This window comes from Octopus bimaculoides, chromosome 2 (assembly GCF_001194135.2).
Source record: "Octopus bimaculoides isolate UCB-OBI-ISO-001 chromosome 2, ASM119413v2, whole genome shotgun sequence".
NCBI classification, from domain to species: domain Eukaryota; kingdom Metazoa; phylum Mollusca; class Cephalopoda; order Octopoda; family Octopodidae; genus Octopus; species Octopus bimaculoides.
In genome coordinates, this window is record NC_068982.1 from 126,304,289 (window position 1) to 126,317,930 (window position 13,642).

At 36.1% G+C, this 13,642-nt stretch overlaps 1 protein-coding gene across 5 annotated transcripts in view; it reads right to left on the bottom strand.

Moving 5' to 3' along the window:
- The window catches only part of LOC106871219 (cysteine/serine-rich nuclear protein 3), a 186,535-nt gene that overhangs the window by 43,781 nt on the left and 129,112 nt on the right, over positions 1-13,642 (bottom strand). The window contains exon 1 of one of the 5 annotated variants that reach the window (XM_014917569.2): positions 5,515-5,639. The exons of the other annotated variants lie outside the window; for them this stretch is intronic. The gene's annotated coding sequence lies outside the window, so the exon portion shown is untranslated. Of the gene's footprint in view, positions 1-5,514; positions 5,640-13,642 lie in introns of those variants that run through there. 5 annotated transcript variants of the gene reach the window in all.

Consider the following 13,642-nt stretch of genomic DNA (forward strand, 5'->3'; position numbering starts at 1 on the left):
GGGGGGGGGGGGTAGAAAATTAGTAAAGATAGGTAGATGAAAAATCTTATTCTAAATTATGAAAATTTAAGAAGTCTTTATTGGAACAGCAATCTTAATTTGAGGAACTCTTTAGCTTGTACACATGTAGTTCAATGGAATGGCTCTCATTAAGTCAAAGGTGCAAAAAAGACTAACTCATAACCTTCAAGCCATTAACAATGGTAATTTTCCCAAGGTACAATGCAGTGGGAGTGAACCAAACATCACATGGTTGGGAAGCAAGCTTAACTACACAGACAAGACTGCACATTACCACAATTCACCACACACACCTTCCCCCAGTCACCCACAGGAGGAAGAAAAATCCCTGCAAATGATGGCTGAAGTATGTCACTCAGCACAAATTCTGCTGCAATATTGAAAGTACAAGACTGAAAGGTGGACATTAATTACTATATAACAATATAGTGTGGGTTATTAATATGCAATATCAACCAATAGTGTTTTGCCTAAGAGATATTGCAACTGGAAAGAGAGAGGGAGAGAATTATTTGTTCGATCTGGAGAACGGGGCAGTGCCCTTAGGCTTCTCAGGGTCTCCTTAATCAGCAAGATCAATGCCATAAATGTTCCTCTTGTAAGTCAACACCTGTTTGAAAAATAAGAGCAGGGAGAGAATTCTGGTCAACTGATGTCCTGGGTAGGAAGGAGCAGAAGAAGTGTTGAATGCAGGGCCTGGCCACAATGTGGGTAATACAGGTGCCATATGGCTAAGTGGTTTAATTTCATTTTACAACCACGAGGTCCTCGGTTTGTTTAAGATGTTACAAAGTGACATCTTAAACAAATTTCACTTTCTATAGCCTCAGGTTGACCTTTATCTGTTGAGTGAAATTGGAACAACGGAAACTGCAGAGAAGCCTGTGAGGTGGATTGTACCTGTAATTCATAGAGAATGGCCTTGTTATACACCTGTGTCACCTTGATTCTACTTGAGAAATGCATTGAGTGAACAGGTGCCTGTGGAATGGTCGGCCACTTGCACGTGAATTTGAAGCAGATAATTCAATTGATCAAACAACTGAATCCTTATTGTCAAATGACAAGGATTCTCCACCCATATATACAGAGAGAGAGAGAGCTAGAATCATATTTACATGCATGGATGTAGTCCCACCCTGGGCAAGCATCTGCTATAGTCCCAGGCCAAATAAGTGGGTCAGAAACTAAAGAAGCTTGTAGTGTGTTTGTGTGTGTGTGTGTGTGTGTGTGTGCATGCGCATATTTTTGTGCACCCTTGTCTACACATCATGTAATGGTTATAAATGTGCGTTACTATTATACAAGCAATGTTTTTTTTTTTTTTTCTAGTTCTGCATGAAAATCATGTTTGACCATAGGGGAAATATTACCATGCTTGGAAACAGGAAAGGTATCCAGCTGTAGAAATCTACCAAAACAAGTTACATATGACCCATGTAAGAATGGAAAAGTGGATGTTTGATGGTGATGATGAGGAAATATCACAACACACTCAAATAAAAATTCAGAAATTTGAAGCTAACTATTATATCATTTTTAAAAACAGCTGATTACAACATTAAGTTGAAGATTGTATTGCAGTGTTAAATATACACACATAAATATATAATGGATGGTGAGAAAAACTATCTTTATGAAAAGATTCAGTTTTGCTTTTGGATTTTTATAAAATTCTTAAGAGTTTTATTAGCTAGCAAGCTCTGAACATTAATTAAACTGGGTGCATTTTTATTTTATTCTTCAATTTTTTTTTTCTTTTCTTTTTTACTTTTGTAACTCTAGGTAAATTTGTAATTTGACACCATTTATATTCAACAAGCAAAGTATGTGCCAGACAAAGAGTTAATTTCGACAAAATAAGAAAGTACAGGTTGGAGACAGACAGATACTGTAAGAGGACGGTACGCATGATGTTAAAACATGTTAAATAAATAAAAAACGAAATGGGAAAAATAAAAATGTTGCATAAAAGAAATCAACTAGAAATATGTCAATGTTTTTCTAAGGAAAATAATAAAAAGAAATATGACAGAAAACAAAAACAAAACAAAAAAGATTAAAGTTTTTTTTTTTTTAACTGTCCTACCCCCATCACACTTCTACCTGCTCCAAGTCTGAAGTTGTATGTAGTTTAGTTCTAATTAATTGTTAGACAGGTCTATGTGTCATTCACAGACTAAAAGGAGTGGATTGGGAAGGAGCTGCTACTACTGCTGCTGCTGCTGACAAAAGAAGCCAACAGGGATAACACTCATTGGTTATTAATGCAATTAAAACATGAATTGCTGATGCAACAGTGACAATAACAAACAAGGAACACAAGAGCAGCAGCAACAAGAACACTGTGGTGGTGGTGCTGCTGCTGGCTGAGAAAGTAATAAATTAAACAAATAGTGTCAAGGTGATGTTTACAGAGAGAAACAAGGGAATGTGGGTGCACAAGGCTAAACATCAATCTCTTGTACTGTTAACACTGAGTGTTTAGCAAAATTATAAATAAATAATATTCTTTGGTAATTAACAAGGTGACATTTTATTTGTTTATTGTTGAGTCTGATTGAACTGGTAAAATGTGGCAGCAGAAAATGCAAGTTCAATTCCCAACTTGATTTTTTTTTTCTCCCTCCTCCTTTCTCTGATTCATTGTCTGCTAGACAGATGATCTACATAAATGGATTGAGGCTTCTGCACATAATTGGCAGCATAGAATCAGTCTCCAGGATTACAGCACTATTACAGTCTCCAAGATTACAGAACTATTCTATACTGCATTAGATTTTGCAATGCGTTCAAAGTATTTTTCTCTAGAGTGACAGAGCAAGTCTTATAACATTGCACATGGTTGATGGCTAAGTGGTTGGGAAGTTTGATTTGGAACAACATGGTTTTGGGTTTAGTTCCATGGCATGGTAACTTGGACACGTGTCTTCTTAACAACCTCTAGTTTACCAAGGACTTGAAAGTGAAATCTCGTTGATAGAAACCCTGCAGAAGCCCATAATGTGTGTGATGACATGGCCATGTGATTAGGGTACTGGACTCATGAACATAAACTTATGGTTTCAATTCCTTGACTGAGTAGCGTGTTGTATCCTTGAGCAAGTTATCCAATTTCATGTGACTCCAGTCAACCCAGCTGAAATTAGTACTGCTCTTGTACTGGTACAATCTTTTCTCCCTCCAGCTGTCACATCCTGATTGTTCCACTGGGTCAAGAATGAAGACCAAGAGTGTTTATATCTGCTCATGACTATACAGGCACCTAAAACATTTAGTGAAAGCATGAGACATGCTTCCAAGTCACCCTTGATTTTGAGCAACAGTCATGTAAGATGTGTATGTGTGTTACCTTTACACTGGTACCATTTAAAGACAGTACTCTTAGTTTATGCCCCAGAAACAAGTAAAAGCAGTAGCAGTGTGTTTCAGAACATGTGCAACTGGAAAACAAATTTTTCCAAATTCTAGCACATTCCATATGAAGTAAAATGAAATATATTAAAAAACCCTTAACACCATTTTATAACTAAGCCTCTAGCCTATCAATGCCCCTCTGATTACTAAAGAATTTGACTATTGCTACTAGCAAGCCTTCAAAACTACTGGTCGCTTCAGTACAAACAGAAGAGTGAATGAATCCCAGTTTGCTTAATTGTGGTCCTTGCGTAAACTCAACATAAAATTCCTGCTCCTTTTTTTTGTTTTTTTTAACATACTGGACATAACCATTTCTTTGAAATTATAATTCTTAGAAAATTGCTAGTCATCAAGTTAGGCTTTGTGTTCAATTACTGTAATTTATTCTGAACAGGGTTTACTCCAGATAAGACTCCTGGCATATTATAACTTTAAATTTCCTGATTCAATAAAATGTCAAACCATACATTTTAGGCAGATCTTACAAATGAGAAAAGTTCCACCTGAAATTCTAAATATCTCTTTTCTTGTAAATATTCCATTTCTTCTCACATTGCAATACCAAAAGTAGAATATGGCATGGCTCTTAAGTCTGGTAGAGATAAATAAATAAAAGTAATACTAAATAAGCTTAAGTTCTATGTTATTTTCCTACACTTTATACTGACATAGCATTTAGAATTTAGAGGCTATAATCACTGCCCTTTTATTTTTGAATTTTCTCCTTTATTATCAATTGTTTTTTGTTGTTTTTTTTTTTTGGAGGGGGGAATGCTTTTAAGCAGACCTAGAGGAATGTTATCAACACTACCAAGAAACTAACGACTCTGTTTATTACATTTTATTTGTTTTAGTCATTGAGCTTTGTCAAACAAATCGAGCCCATTATATTTTTCTGAAGCTTGGTATTTGTTCTGTTGGTCACTTTTTGCCAAACTGTTAAGTTACTGGGGCATAAACAAACCAACACCAGCTCTCAAGCAGCGGAAGGGGACTAACACAAACATACATACACATATAAAATTATAGGCTTCTAGTTTCCAGCTACCAAATTCACAAATTCACTCAAAATGCATTGGTCAGCCTGGGCTTATAGTAGAAGGTACTTGGCCAGTGGGAATGAACCCCAAACCATGTGATTGCAAAGCGAGCTTCTTAACCACACAGCCAAAACCTCTAATTATTTGGTTGTGTTCCTACAATTTTTCTTTCAGAGTGGTATTCAGGTTTAATAGACATATCTTCCCATTTTGGAGAAACAAAAGATTTTTGTTTATCCTTCATCTTTGTATTTCATATGTTGACAGATGGGTCAATCTGATTAAAGCTAACCCATGTCGTAATGGGAAAATATTAAATGGAAACTGAAATAATAGTGAATTGAAGTTGAAATATGGTGGTACTTTAGCTTGAAGTTTGTGCATTTAATCTTAGAATATGGAGAAGACAAAAGACAAATGCACAGCCATTTATCTTATAGGCTTTGATTGGAAATTACCAATTGTGTACTAAGTTTTGCTTATGTTCCACATAAATAAGCATACTATACAAGATGGGGGTATATTAAATTGGCTAATTCAATAAACATTCTATGAGTAACACACACACACACACACACACACACACACACACACAAAGAGTTATTCTAGCATATAGGACTTACAGGCTATGATCACTGCCCTTTATTTTTGCATTTCCTCTTTCATCAATTGTTTTGTTTTGTTGGTTGCTTTTATGCAGACCTCCTAAGTTCAACACTATGAATTTCCTAAACAGTTATTATTCCATTACAGAACATCTTTACCAATTTACATTCTATAAATCATGGGTATTCAAATATACTTTCAGCTAAACAACATGAGGTTTCGAATCCAACACTGCTTTCAAAAATTGGATATGTCTGGTAAAGCAAAATTCCTAAACAGTTATTATTCCATTATAGAACATCTTTACCAATTTACATTCTATAAATCATGGGTATTCAAATATACTTTCAGCTAAACAACATGAGGTTTCAAATCCAACACTCTGCTTTCAAAAATTGGATATGTCTGGTAAAGCAAAATTACTCACAAGAAAGTAAATAACTGAAATGTTGTTTTAAGAAACAAAACATGATGAATGCTGTCAGTCAATAGCAAATGGTAAGTTGCCAGATGTAGTAGTAACCTACTTTCCAACTTTGTTCATTTTAGTCTGAGTGTGTAAGAGAGAAGGAAGGAGAGAGAGAGAGAGAGAGAGAGAGAGAGAGAGAGAGAGAGAGCACAATGTCATCATCATCATCATCAATGCTGACAACAAAGATAATGACATCATAGATGGATGATGATAGCAGTTGCAAGGATACAGAGAGGACTAAAATGTCAAAAATGTCTTGTTAGGTCAAACATTAGCTTCTATAGTCTTGCATAGTATATCTGCTGAAGAAGAATGCATAACTATGCAGCATAACACACACACACACACTTGTATATGTATTTATGTATGCATACATGAGTATAAATATATATATGTATGTATATACATGCATATATACAAGTGTGTGTGTGTGTGTGTGTGCATACACAAACGCATACATATATCAAAGATAACATTAAGGAACGTAAAACAAAGTGTTAAGGTCTAAAATAACAATAAAAGAACAACAATAAAGAATAAGAGTATGTGAAATGAGGACTAGAATCCAATTATATGAAGACTTAAAAATAAAACAATCAAGAAATAACTAATTTCTACATGCCTGCACAATGTATGCAGCCAGAATATCTCAAAATTACAACTGTCAAATAGAAGTCTGAGACAAATTATTTATTTTTTTTATTTATTTCATTTATAAGACAAAATTATTTAAACAAACAGATGTAAATACATTTCAGTTCTCTCTTGTGCAGGTAAAAAAAAAACAATTTACCCCATTCTCCCTCCATCCAAATATTTTACAATGTTTAAATTAGTTGAATAGTAGTTAAAAATTCAGACATTTAAGTTCTACAACTGGATCCCTTTCCCTAAAATAAATCTACCCGCTTAAACCAAAGAAGCAGATACTTCTCTATTTTTCCTTCATGTCAAAGGAGATGATGAGCTGACCATGTATATATGTATATTTATATATAGAGAGTGGCTGTGTGGTAAGTAGCTTGCTTACCAACCATATGGTTCCGGGTTCAGTCCCACTGCGTGGCACCTTGGACAAGTGTCTTCTACTATAGCCTTGGGCCGACCAAAGCCTTGTGAGTGGATTTGGTAGACAGAAACTGAAAGAAGCCCGTCGTATATATGTATGTGTGTCTGTGTTTGTCCCCCCAACCTTGCTTGACAACCGATGCTGGTGTGTTTACGTCCCCGTAACTTAGCGGTTCGGCAAAAAAAGACCGATAGAATAAGTACTAGGCTTACAAAGAATAAGTCCTGGAGTCGATTTGCTCGACTAAAGGCGGTGCCACAGCATGGCCGCAGTCAAATGACTGAAACAAGTAAAAGAGTAAAGAGTATATATATGCTGTATATTTATCAAGAAGGGGGGAAAAAGGTGGTGTGTGAGTAAGTGAGTGTGTGTGTGTGTGTGTGTGTGTGTGTGTGTGTGTATATGTATATATATATATATATATATACACACACACACATACATACACACCCATCCTCTACACCCACATATCAATTGATGTATAAAACATATTTTATTGATTTTCTGTTTAATTACTTAAAAGAGTGTCAGAAGGGGTCATACGAAATGCCATTCGTATCAATATCAATAACAATTAGTTATAAACTTGGTTAACGGTATACTGTTCTTCATTTCTGTTCAATTCTATGTAATCAAATAGTCAAAACTGTTTGGATCTATCTCATAGATACAAGCTTAATCTTTTCTATGAGCAAAAATTCAAGTTCATCAACCTAATTTGGCCTTAAAGCAACAGTAAGATTTTGCACCTAAATCCAATTAATACTACTGGAGTTTAAATTAACATCCTATTGTTTTGCTAATGACAAAAATGAATAGCGAAGCAAAATAGAAAAAGAATTCAACATGTCTTAACTAATATTTTATCTAAAAAGGCAGAGAGCTTGAAGCGAAATTCAACTCCCAACCTGCCAACCCCATCCTCGTTTGTATCTCCCAAAAACACAAGAAATGGGGTGTGGGGTGGGGGATATAAAATGAAAACTTTTGAAACTAATAAAAGAACAAAAATATATTTCGCAAGAATATTCGACTGACATGTGTCAGAGAAAAGAATTAGGTACCGACCAAGTCTCAAGGCGAGATAATCTTAGTGCAACAGATTGTCTTCAGAGAGAAGTCTGAACAAATAAGACTTGTTTTAATACTTTGAGAGTGGGGGAGGTGGAAGAGGAAGGGAATGAGCAAGTGATTCTTATTTCAAGAAAAATAAAAATAAAGCGAGAGATGATATAAATCAATCTGAATAAATGTATTGATGACCCAATGAAATTTGATTTGGATGACAACTGCCAATGAGTGAACTGGTAACAAGATGTTTAAGAGAAAGATTGAGAGGGATAAAATGGATTTAAAGATAGATCTGAATAGACAAAGGAATGAAATCCTTAAAGAAGTCTATCATGTCTGAATAATAAATACAAATGAAACCAAAAAAAGTTCACTATCAGTCCTATGTTAGGACTATTTTTAATCGAGTCCAAACAACTAAGTCACAATTTCTTATTTCTTTAGTGCCCACAAGGGGCTAGACATAGAGGGGACAAACAATGATAGACAAAGGGATTAAGTCGATTACATTGACTCCAGTGCGTAACTGGTACTTAATTTAACAACCCCGAAAGGATGAAAGACAAAGTCGACCTCGGCGGAATTTGAACTCAGAACGTAACGGAAGATGAAATACTGCTAAGCATTTCGCCCGGCGGGGTAACGTTTCTGCCAGCTCGCCGCCTAAGTCACAATTTCTACATACTGCACCAATGATGATTCCTTCACAACTATATGCATGCACATAAGTATGGACATTTATCAAAAATAATTTTCACATTACATAAAAACTTAAAACAAAACTGGTTTCCAAATGAGGGCCTTGATTATTCATAATGTACTTAACATGTTTGATACCAACCTGCCCAAAACCAGCCCTGCTTCCACAATACAAACTTTCTATATAAAGTGATCTGAATTAAAATTTCTCATTACAATTTCATGTTTAAATTATGTTTAAATCACCAGCTTAGTATTGGCCAAGATATTTTAGTTAATTCTTTATTACCGTAAATCCTTGAGTATACTCTGCATTTTTTCCCCAAAATTTAAAGGTCAAAATCCCTAGTGCATACTATATACGAGGTTAAAAATGAAGAATATTTCCTAAGCAATGTCCGAGTCTTTATTTGCTGTCCGGCAATGTTTATTCAGATGCATTTTTATGTCAAGTGCGAAAATACCTTAAGCTAATACCTTAAGCTATATTTATTTTTCACTGATGTTATTACTGTTATATATACAATAATAATAAAAGACGTTTACCAACCACATGGTTCCGGGTTCAGTCCCACTGCGTGGCACCTTGGGCAAGTGTCTTCTACTATAGCCTCGGGCCAACCAAAGCCTTGGGAGTGGATTTGGTAGATGGAAACTGAAAGAAGCCCGTCGTATATATGTATATATATATATATATGTATGTATATGTTTGCATGTCTGTGTTTGTCCCCCCCAACATCGCTTGACAACCAATGCTGGTGTGTTTATGTCCCCGTAACTTAGCGGTTCGGTAAAAGAGACCGATAGAATAAGTACTAGGCTTACAAAGAATAAGTCCTGGGGTCGATTTGCTCGACTAAAGACGGTGCTCCAGCATGGGCGCAGTCAAATGACTGAAACAAGTAAAAGAGTAAAAAGAGAAAGAGTATATAGGTTTACAAACCAAAGACGTTATATAGACCTCCTTGACTCAAGTTAGAGAAGGGGTGCGTATTATACACAAGGTTTAGGTTTTTCAGATGTACAGCCCCCTGAAAATCCCCTGCGTATTATACTCAAGGGCGGATTATACTCGAGGATTTACGGTATTTTCAAAATTAATTGAAATAAAGAGGATGTAGTGCAATAGAAATATGGTTACAAAAAGATTAACAAGAACTAAGTTACCTACCATGCCAGTTAGAATGTAGTTATTACTAAAAAATTTAATAAAGGAAAAAACTACAGAAATTATGCCACAACTCTCATAACAGGAGTTATACAAATATCTAAATTATCTTGTAGATGTTATGTGAACAACCAAATGACAAACAGATGTGTCAAAACCAATGTTGCAGATCAACAGAAACAGTCAAAAACATTTAGGAAATCACACTAGCTTAACATGAAAATACATCAACAATGACAAGTATGTCTGTATGGTTAAGAAGCTTGCTTTGCAACTAGTGATTCCAGGTTCAATTCCACTGCTCAGTACCTTGGACCAAGGGTTTTCAAACTTTTTGACTTGCGGACCCCTTTATATTTCAGGCTTTACCTTAGGGATCCCCCTTATAAACGCTTATGAAATTTATACATAAATATTTGCTTAAAATAACATATATTTTTACATTTATTTATCTAACAAATAGGTTTATTGTCAATTAAAAGATTTCGATTAAAAAACATATATAAAATCAAATTGCCCATAAAAAGTATTTGCTGTCCACAGACCCCCTGTCTTGTCCTTGCGGACCCACTGTGGTCCGCGGACCACAGTTTGAAAACCCCTGCCTTGGACAACTATCTCCTGCTTCAGTCTGTGACTGGCTAATTGCTTATGAGTGAAATTTGCTATATGGTTGCATGGTTAAGAGGTTTGCTTTGTAACCAGTAGTTCCAAGTTTAATTATTCCACTCCACAACACTGGGTGAGTGTCTTCTGTTAGCCTTGCACCGACTAATCCATTGCAATTGGAATTTGGTGTATGGAAACTGTGCAGAAGCCCATAATGTGTATGACTTTGATTTCTGGACTGAGTAGTGTGTTGTGTCCTTGAGCATTGTATGTGTTTGTGTGTGCATATGAGAGAGAGAGAGAGAGAAAGAGAGAGAGAGAGAGAGAGAGAGAGAGAGAGAGAGAGAGAGAGATTTGATACAAGTAGGGTATGAGATGAGGAAGATTAGTCTGCTATTTCTAACAAAACTAATCAAATGACAACACCAGAGGCTTGCTAGTCTACAAAATATGTTTATAAAGACAGTACCCCATAGCAACATTGTTAGCATTACCAGCACACTCAGACGACGAGTAGACATCACTCTACAACTAAATACCAGCAACTAATTGCATATTAATCTGTCCTTTTAGGAATAAATACATCAGCAGAAAACTTTTAGCAACAAAGGAAAACATAACAACAAAAACCAGAAACAACAACAACAGCAGCAGCAATTACAACATCATCATCATACCAGCACTATTAATAAAAGTAAAATACCACAACAAAGTTGGAGCAGTAACAAGTTTGTGATCACAGAACAGAATATCTAGTCAGCTGTGTCTGTAACTCTTTAAAGATATTGATTTCTGGCCACACTAAACTTAGCTTCACTGTGTTAGTTTGCCCTTGCAGCAAGCCTGCACCACTAGCAGACAATGCAAATACAAAGCTTTCAAGAAAGCAAATGGAAGAGGAGGAAGAGGAAGAGGAGGAGGAATAAAGTCTTTCAGCTTTGTTTATAATATTTTTAATGTCTCAATGATGGAAAGAAAAGAGGGGAAAAAAGGGAAGAAACAAAAACATATAAAATTTCTTACATCATGAGTAACGATAGTAAATCTGCTGTTGATTTTGTAATTTAGTTATGAAATCCTAGGTTTATAAAGAAGCGGGGAAACTGGAGGTGATAGTACTTACTGCTTTGCAAAAGCCGTTAGAGAAGAAATAAAAGAAAATCCAAAGAAGAATGAGAAGTGAGTTAGAGATCTGATTTGCCAAGAATATACCGTTACACCAATTCCACAACAAAATATTATGGGCTGGTTTTGCTTACACACAGAGGCATTATTTCAGAGGAACAAGTTGTGTCATTTATTTCCCTCAGTCCCCATACACACCTCAGGTATTGACTACGTGAGGAGTGAATGAAATAAACTATACTTCGGTTCTGATACATCGTGTGCTTATTTATGTCTGTCTGTAGTCAACAGCACTCATCATAATTAAATATTTGTTTATAACCGGAGGTCAAATATTTTAACTAATTAATTATATTAATATTACTAATAGGATGAGCATTATTAGTAAGCTGCTGCATATTAAAGCCCTAATAGAGTTTCAATACCTATTTGAAACTGTTGTCACATCACAGAGCTTTTGCACCTAGACAAGAAGAAACATTATCAAAGCAGAGAGCTGCAAGAATTGTTGGAGCATCAAACATTTAACAGCATTTCTTCCTGCTCTTCATTTTCTGGGTTTAACTACTGCCATGGTCAACTTTGCCTGTTCCATTCATTTGACTGTGGCCATGCTGGAGCACCGCCTTTAGTTGAGCAAAACGACCCCAGGACTTATTCTTTGTAAGCCTAGTACTTATTCTATCGGTCTCTCTTGCCGAACTGCTAAGTTACAGGGACGTAAACACACCAGCATCAGTTGTCAAGCAATGTTGGGGGGGACAAACATATACATACATACATATATATATAATGGGCTTCTTTCAGTTTCCCTCTACCAAATCCACTCACAAGACTTTGGTCGACCCGAGGCTATAGTAGAAGACACTTGCCCAAGGTGCCACGCAGTGGGACTGAACCTGGAACCATGTGGTTGGTAAGCAAGCTACTTACCACACAGCCACTCCTGCGCCTATCACCACAAAAATTTTAAATCAAATCTTGGTTAAAGATTTATTGAATGAATACAATATGTATATTGTAGTTTTTTAAAAAGGGATACAAAGGTGAAGAAAGCTGAAAATACTGTGTATGTACATAAACATAAGTACCTCTATATGCATGAATATTAACATGGGAAAGATGAGAAAGACAAAAGAAGATATTAGGTTGCTACTGGCTCTCTAAAATAGTTGGCAGGTGTCAGAGAATCAGTTGAAAGAATTGGATATTCTGAACCAAAATATAGTAAAGGCTTTGCATGTGAGATTATGTTTTAGTAGGTGAAACTATTTACTGTTGCAAAATGCAAGAACACTGATGGAACTGTTCAACACTACAGCATAGCAGGACTGCATGAGAGCAGAGAAAAAAAAATAACATAACAAATAAATGAATAAATTTCAAAACTTAAGGTGTGTCGAAAGAAGGAAAAAGAAAAACAAAAAAAAATGGTGGAGAAATGGGTAAGAAAGAGGGGGGTGCTTAAGAGAAGACCAAGATATATAGGTGCATAGCAGTACAAGGGGAAGGTGATAGAGCAGGGGCTGATGGGAGAATATGGAAGAAAAACAGATTGTATGTTTTATGGAGCTAGAAATGGAGAGGTAGAAGGAGGAATGGTGGGCTGAGACGGGGGGGGGGAAGGGAAAGGGATGAGGGAAATGTGAGGAAATGGAAGAAGGAAAGGAGAACTAGAGAAGCAAGAGGGAAGAGAAGAGATGGACAAAAAGAGGTTAATTAGAAAAAGGAATAAAAAAATAAGTGGAAGGGGAAGATGGAATGAAAAAAACCTCAAAAATATAAATAAAAGAGGTGTGTAAGATTTAAGACAGAAGGAGGTAAGAGAAGTAAAAGGAGGAAGGGGTTAAATAGAGACATGTTGGAAGGGAGTTAGAGGGAGTAAAATGGTAAGTAGAAGAAGAATTTATGGGAGGTGATAAGGAGGTGGAAACAAGCAAAGTAATAAAAGTTTTAAACAAAGGTAGGCAACAAAGAGAGAGATGGCGCGGGGGGGGGGGCAGAGAAGACAGAATTCAACATAATGGAGAAAGACTAAGATGACCATGGTAGATGAGATACCAATGGGACAGCAGGGGTGAGTGGGATGGGAATGAGACAGGTGGAGTAGGAGAGGAGGGTAAAGGTGGGACAGCAGAGAAGATAAGATAAGACTTAGAGATTGAGGGAAGAAAAGATGAGGACTTGACAGTTGGGGAAAAAGAAATAACAGTGGTAAAGTGATAGTTATGAGAGAGAATGAAGAGAGATGTAAGATGAGCTGAGGTGCTAAGACAAAGAAACATAATAGTAATAAGGAGCTGAGGTGCTAAGACAAAGAAACATAATAGTAATAAGGAGCT